Here is an 8,071-nt window from a genome sequence, read left to right as displayed (position 1 = left end):
GGAGTCCTGATCTACCTCAAGAACCGTGAGACTCTGGTAACAACTGGCAGGCTGCCAGAATTCTGTAACGGTATGTACCGGGCTAGCAGTGCACAGACTCTTGCGTTGACCGGACTCGACGGTAAGCAGGATGCCAGTCTGGTCCATACTGGTCATCTGGCTGAGGTCCCGGAGCTGGTCCACAGAATCGACAACAACATGGAGAAGATGTCTGGTAGAATCGTCTGTGTTCTCCTCCCGCCGCCCCTTCCCCTTCCCTGCCTTCCCGCCCCCTTTGCATGTGGTTGGTTGGTGCCTTCTGGGGCTGGTAGTGGCTCCCTGGTTTGGGTTGCTGGGAGCTCTGGTTGTTAGGGCAGCTGCCCCCGGCTTGTCCTGGTCCTTCTGGGCCCCGGAAATGGGGGGCGTGCCTAGTTCCCGCTGGCAACTAATCTTCTGGAGGAAGAACTCACTTTCCTCTGGACAAAATTCCCCGGTCCCTTCTCCTTCCCCACTCTCCATCACACACACAGGTATGGGAGGTGGGCATGTTGTCCTGGGTGGTGAGAAAGGCCATCAAGGTGGTCATGATCACTGCACCCGGTATCTGCTAACCTCCCAGTTTTAATCACATTTAGTCATGCAGTGTATGGCAGGTGGAGCCACTTAGGCTGTATATGAGGTGCTACATCCATGGGTGGGGCACTGTTGGTGGTGGGCGGTGGTCATGGGGGCCTTTGTCGGGGCCTGCCTGCCCTTTGTCCCCCTGGGGCGTCGCACTCGGGGCATGTTGGAATGAAGAGAAGAGGGTGACTGTGAGCGAACGTGTGAAGTTGCTAATGTAAGGTGAGAGAGGTGTGTGTGTGTGTGTTTGTGGGTGGGGGGTAAGGGGAAAAATAAGGGGGAAATAATTCAGGTAAGTAGGTGGGCAATGGGATGTGGATGAGGATGACTGGGGTATGGGAAGGGGCATGTTGGGGGGGGGTGGACACAATGCGATGGATGCGTGTATGATGTAGTGTGCTTATAAGGAGTGTGAGGCCGGAAGGAAGGGGGACTGGGGGTATGTATGTGTGTAGAGTGGAGTATGTGATGGGGTGTGTGTGGGTGTATAGAGGTAGAGGGACGGGGTCGGAGTGTGGGCATGTATAGGGGGACAGTGTATAAAGGGAACTGGGATGGGTTGTGTGTAAAGCAGAAGAGTGTGTGAATGGGGACTGAGTAGGGGGTGCGTGATGAGTGTGAGGGTGTGTTGAGGGAAGCGTGTGAGACGGGATGTTATGGGGTGTGTGTGAATGGGGTGGGGGGGGCAGAGGGGTGGGGGAGTGCGAGATGGGATGTGTGTAAGTGACAGGATAGATAGTGTGTGTGTGTGTGTGTGTGTGTGTTGTGCCAAAATGTCTCATCTTGTGGTATAAAGTTAGGGCAGGTTTTGCCTCCCTGTAGGGAGATGAGGCCTGCTTCAGTCAGTTGGGGGTTACCGCTGTGAGAACACTGCCCCCTGTTGAAACAATAATACAAATCCTGCGTTTTGATCAATGCATAGAAACTGCTCTGAAAGATTTTTAAGTGACATTTTATTGACTTATAATAAAACTATGATTTAAATATCATTACATAATACAATCTTTCTATTGAATTAAAAAAAAAAAAGTGCATTCACTAAACCAAACTTTATGTTTACAGCGCTTTTCATACAAAAGCAGCTCCAAGTGCTTTAGTCGTCCCCACTTCCTCTCTTCTGTGTTATTGTTTCATTTCTATGCATGGGAGGATTTATTATTTGATTTTTATGTAAATTATTTTTATCATTAGATTGTTTCCTTGTTTATGCTTTCCTGATGCAAATAAACCGTATTGGTATCGATTTCAGAGAGGTAGGCTGGGTCGGACCTGTGATATACAGCCAGCACAATATTTGTAGACCGCATACACCACAGGTGCCAGCAACAGGATACAGACAGAGGAAACCAGAGAGAAGCACTCAAAAGGTTGGTGTTACTTCACATAGTTTTGATTGATCATCAGTTGATTCTTCATCTCACAAAGATCGGTTTACTAACAGACAAAAAAAATTGTCCTTAAGTGGTAGCAATGCCCAATTAAAATTATCATTTTAATTTTTTGCCACAAAAAAAAAAAAAAAAAAATCCCAGAAAGCCCAAAGAAGGAACTTATGTTCGACCAGTGTTTCTCAGTTCGGGATCTGCATGCTTTAGAGGCAACGCTACTCTAAAACACCTGGTTCTGATTAATGAACCTCCTCAGCTTGTTTATTGCTGCCTGTTAACAAGCTGTTTTGTTTTCATTCAGGTGGGTCAAAGTAAGGTTGCCTCTAAAATACAGGTGTCAAACTCCAGTCCTGGAGGGTCGCTATCCTGCAGGGTTTTCTTGTCTCCATGCTCTGACCCACCTGACCGAAATTCAAAAATTGGCTGACAAGAAGCTGCTGGATCCATTTGATTTGAATCAACTGTGATAGTAGAGGGAAACAACAAGAACCTGCCGGATACCGGCCCTTCAGGACTGGAGTTTGACAACCCTGCTTTAAAACATGCAGGGCCCGGGGTCCTGAGGACCGGAACTGAGAAACACTGTTAAAGAGACCAATTGTTTAAGTCAGAAAACAAAACACTGATTGCTCCAAAAAGAAAAAAAAAAAAACACAACGTCCTCAGAAAGTGGGCTGGGAACGTCATCACAAATGATTTACATTTTATTTTTTTCAAACTGTAATTTTTGACAGTAAATTTGTACTGATAAAACACTTTTCCACTAACAGCGCTTTACACTACATGGTACATTCACACACACACACCTGATTGGCGCATCAAGGGGCAACTTGGGGTTTAGTGTCCAAGTACACTTCAGCAGATGGTATGTTCCAGGTTGAAAAACGACTGCTCTTCCTCTTAACCTAGAGCTGCCACAATGTGCCTTTACTCTACCACCCACCATCATCACCCCTACAAGACTAACTGGGAAATGAGCGGGTGTACCAGACAGCCAGTCTGCTCCTGCTCTCTACATTTGTTTTGATGAATGAATTGAATTTTTCTTTTCATCTCTTCCAGATATGTTGGCTAACTCCTCTTCAGCCTTCAATGGCGCCCTCCCTCTGCAGCACTCCTCCGGCCATGCCTTCATCGCCGTAGACCTGTACTGCTTCGTCTTCAGACCCACCTCCTTCATCTTCATCACATTTTACATCATGAACCTCCTCCTCATGCTCCCTCTCTGCATGCTGATCTCCTACTACGGCCTAAAGGAATGGCAGAAGAAATCTTCTGCAGGTTTTTCTGGAGCAATGAGTCACTCCGACTGCTTCACCTACAACGTAGTTGCCATGGAGATGATTGGGGTCTTTAGGTGCTTTGCATACTGGTATGGTGCCTACACTGATGATACAAATGTAATATTTATAGGGGGCTTTTTTTCATCCTTCACGTGGAATGGTGAAATGCTGTTTCATGTCCTGACGTGTGTGGAGCGCTATCTTGCCGTCGTTCATCCCATCACCTACCTGAGCCTGAAAAAGGAACGAGGCACCAACATTAGAAATGTCAGCATCCTCTTTGTGTGGCTGTTCTGCCTTGCTGGGGTGGGTTTCTTTGCCATGCAGGAGTTCTACGTCATCTTAAGCTTTTGTATGGTGATAGCATCCTTGTCAGTCACTGCCTTCTGCAGTGCCTCTGTTCTCTGTGTTTTGGTTCGTCCAACCCCAGGAAAACCAGGCAGGGGCAAAGACGGGGTTGATCCGTCCAAGAAGAGGGCCCTCTACTCTATGGTGCTCATACTGGGAGCGCTGGGAATGAGGTTTGGGACAAGCCTGATTTGGGGTGTGCTGTTTATGTCAGAAGAAAACAATGAGTGTTTCATCATGTCGGCTGCGATCTGGGCTAATCTGCCCAACAGTCTGGTGTTGCCGTTGCTGTATCTGCACAGAGCGGGGAAATTAGCGTGTTGTAAGAACGTCCAGTGAGCATCAAGTTTTGGTTTGCAGGAATTAAAAAGTTGAAATAGAATTTACAAGAATTACATTTTATGTCAAACTATGATGTTACTTTCATAACCGGATGGTATCTTTTACTGGACAGTTAGATATAATGAGGTTTAATTATTGTCATTGTTTTTGTATCTGTTTCAACTTTGAAGAAAGAAAAATCAACCTGATATATTTTGTTGGAAATGTTTTCAAAATAGTTATTTGACGGAACTCGTCCAGCCACCAAAAAACCTCCAGAAAGCTCTTCTCCACCATGAACCCCCTGTGGTCTGCAGAACTGAGCTGAAAACATTGGAAGACAGAAGCTTCTGGGCAGCATAACCATAAGATATATTTATCCTGCTTGTTTTCTTTACTGTGGTGGTTTTATAACAGTAATTGTTTTGTTCAAAATCTGTTTGCTTTTACTTTGCGGAGCTGTTTAAGATCTGTTTTACAAATTACAAAAAGATTTATATTTCAAATGCATTATTATTATTATTATTATTATTATTATTATTATTATGTTTCATTTCCAGAGAGAAAATGTCAGAAATTTTAAATTTATTTTGCAAACTCAACAATCTCCAGATGTTTGCAAACTCGAATGCAGATTGTCAGAAACTTGGAAACATTTACTCAATCTGGTTTTTCACTGGTGCACATCTCTGATTCTAAGACACTAGTTTGTGACTGTTTGCATTTATTATTTGTTGTAACTGTTTGTATATTCATTCAGAAGTCATCAGTCATTCATTGTAGTCATGGCTTTACTAAAGGAAGACTTTTTATATGTTGTTTTTTTTTTTTTTTGCAAGAAATGATTCTTCAGACAGAAAAAAATAAACAGCTTTGTAACATTACAGAATTTCACATTCAAATTCATTGTAAAATAAATTGCAAATTATTATTTTGGAATGTCTAGATCCAGGTAAGTTAAATTATCTGAATTTGTTACTTACAGTATGTTAAATATTCTTTGCATGTTGGTAGAAAACTCCTGCCTTAAATATCACCACATATTTTTATTTCCAAGAAACCATTAATCAACATTGACATGAAGTCTGGTGTTTATTCAAATCAGATGAAGTCATTTAGCTCAGTCATTGTCTGTCCGCGTCTTTTGAATTCAGCCACAAGCTGATCACGAGAGCCAGATGAGAAAAAATCCATATAAGGTCTTAAATATATCTTGATTATTTTATAAGCAGCTTTCCTTAAGCAAAACCTGTCGGTTAAATTGAATAAATTTAGCATTTTGATTCAGGTCTTAGCGACGTGTTCATGTCCTCTTGTCCACATTTCACACAGATACAAACTAATGTTATGATAAACTTTACATGCGGATCAGATATCCAGGAAGGTTAAAATCAGGCTCTGAGGTGAGCTTCCTTTCACCCGTATCCCACCTCTCAGTTCAGTTGCTGATCCTGTCCTGGTTTGTTGATTTCATCTTAATCTGTTAATGAAGTGCACGAATGAAAACGTGGAAAACGTTATAAGTACAGACATATTCTAGGTTCTTCACTAAAAAAAGAGCTGGAGCTTTTAGTGACAGAGTTTTATAATCACATCCTAACTTTGTTCAGTTTTGTCAGGGATGTTTTATATTTCTTTTTTCCACTATTTGGAGGAAAAATGCAACTACATGAATTTAATTGGCCACTGTAGAAATTCTCCTGTTTGGACAATTGATTATTTATACATAAGGAATAAAGAAGGGCATATTTAATACAAACTATATACACAGGCACAGTTTACAACAGGGGTCACCAACCTTTTTGAAACCAAAAACTACTTCTTGGGTACTGATTAATTCAAAGGGCTACCAGTTTGATATACTTAAATAAATTGCCAGAAATAGCCAATTTGCTAAATTTACCTTTAACTCTATGTTATTATTAATAAATAATGATATTTATCTTTGTGGAAACACTGATCATCTTAATGATTTCTCACAATAAATATATATAGAAACAGATAAATATCAATATGCAGCACTTTATTTTTATATTTTCTCTAAGTGCACATTTTTCAAATTGAATATTTTCAAATGATCACTTCTAAGACAGTCTTGTGAAATCACAATATCCCATTTTAACTAGCTAGCCACTAACATTTTTTAACAAATCTTGAATTACTTTGCACCATGTTTGTACAAATAATAACTCATGCAAAATACAAAAGTCAACTCTCAAATTTTTAAATAAATCATGTCACACTTTGAACTGACACCAAATCTGTTTCTTTGTCAGTTCGTGGGAAGCCTGGCATTGCATGCTGTTAACTAGGTGTGTAACTTGACACTGCAAGTGAGTCTTGCAGATGTGCATCAGTGAGGCGTGTTCTGTGTTTGTTCTTGATGAAGTTCATGTCAGAAAAGGCTGATTCACAAAGATAAGTTGAACCAAACAGGCTTGCAACCTCCATAGCTGCTGCGCATACACCACTGTACTTTTCTGTGTCAACAAGGCAACAAAAGTTTGGTGCAGCCTGGTGGGCTTTGCAGTGTTACAATTTCAATTTCCACCTGTTCAGCATCCAGGCTGAATGTTGCACTTAACTGCTCAGCAATGCATGATATGTCCACGTTCATGAAAGGATTAGAAATGAACAACACGCATGTCTCAAGCCGATCCAGGTCACAAAACCTGTTCTCAAACTCTTGCCCAACTGTTTATGTCCTGAAAGTAGTTTTCTGCAACTTTGTCAAAAGCCTCAGAAGCAGAAGCATTGTCTTTAGCACCATCTGCACAGAGGGAAAATGCAGCACTTTTTTTCTCTGTAAATGCACAGAGAAAAGGTTCATCTTAGCTTTAAATGCATTGAAAGCACTTGTCATATCGGTGACAGTTTTACCTTTGCCTTGCAGCTCACAGTTCAAACTGTTCAGTTTTCCAGTAATGTAAAAAATGCAAGGTCAAGTATCCACTCAGTGTCCTCCAGCAGCACGGTGTCCTCACCTCTGGACTCTATGAACTCTTTGATTTCACCCAAAAGTGGCAAAGAAAACGTTGCAAAATTCGTCCCCTGCTGAGGCATCAGATTTCTGTGTGTAGTAGCAGGTCACCATATTCAGCTGACAGCTCCTCCAAAAGTACCTTGGATGTTCTGTGCTGTTTAGCTCTGGAGTGGATGCTGTTTATGATCTTTACGACGGGAGTCATTACGTGCTCAGAGCACATCACTTTTGCACATAAGGCTTGCTGGTGTATGATGCAGTGGTACTGCAGAAAGTTTGGGAACTCTGGGTCAGCTTTACAGTGAGCAACGAATCCTGTGTGTCGGCCGATCATAGCAGTAGCCCCATCCGTAGTCACTGATACCAGCTTTTCCAGCGGCACCTTTTTTTTCCACCAAAAACTCCTTCATTGCGTTATAAATGTCAACTCCCCGGGCAGTAGTGTCAGAAGTTCTTCTTTTGTGGAGAAATCATCAAACACCATCCGGATAAAGACCATCAGCTGCGCCGTACTGCTGCTGTCTACCGACTCGTCACACTGGATGCTGAACCACCGGCACCTCGCCAGATCACGGTCCAGCTGGTCGGTGAAGTTCCCAGACATCGCCGACACTCTTCTTACCATTGTAGTTGCCCCGAGTTGAACATCGGAGAGACTGGAGAGTACATCAGTTCCATTACTTCTCGTCTTCAAGCACAGTTTTAGCAATTATCATCATTGCTTCTTTGACAACCTCTCCATCTGTAAATGCCTTCTTTTTCTTTATCAAGAATTATGTAGCTCAAAACGAGGCTTCGGTTGCTTTTTGGGAGTTTTTAACCAGTCTAGTGAAAATAAACTGCTGTTTGCACAAAGCTGCCTTTTTCTGCGCGCAGTGCGCTGCCAGGTGGGTAGTTAGCATGGTAGCTTGTGTGACACGTAGTGAAATGTCTCTCCACATTTTGCCGCTTTGCTATTGCCACAGTTGCCCCGCAAATGAAATACACGCAGGATCCTTTCACAGTGGTAAAAAAAAAAAACACTACCTCCTATTCGTCGTCAAAATTTCTTTTTTCTGACATTTTTTGGGGTAACTCTTCTCCTCATAATCGCTGCGTCCGCTAACGTTAGCTTGTTTGTAAGAGCGCAACAAACGCTACGTTTTGGT

The sequence above is a fragment of the Telmatherina bonti genome (assembly GCF_933228915.1).
Source record: "Telmatherina bonti genome assembly, chromosome: 18".
In the NCBI taxonomy this organism is placed as follows: Eukaryota; Metazoa; Chordata; class Actinopteri; order Atheriniformes; family Telmatherinidae; genus Telmatherina; species Telmatherina bonti.
The sequence above is the reverse complement of the archived record's forward strand: the minus strand, read 5'-3'. Positions refer to the sequence as shown.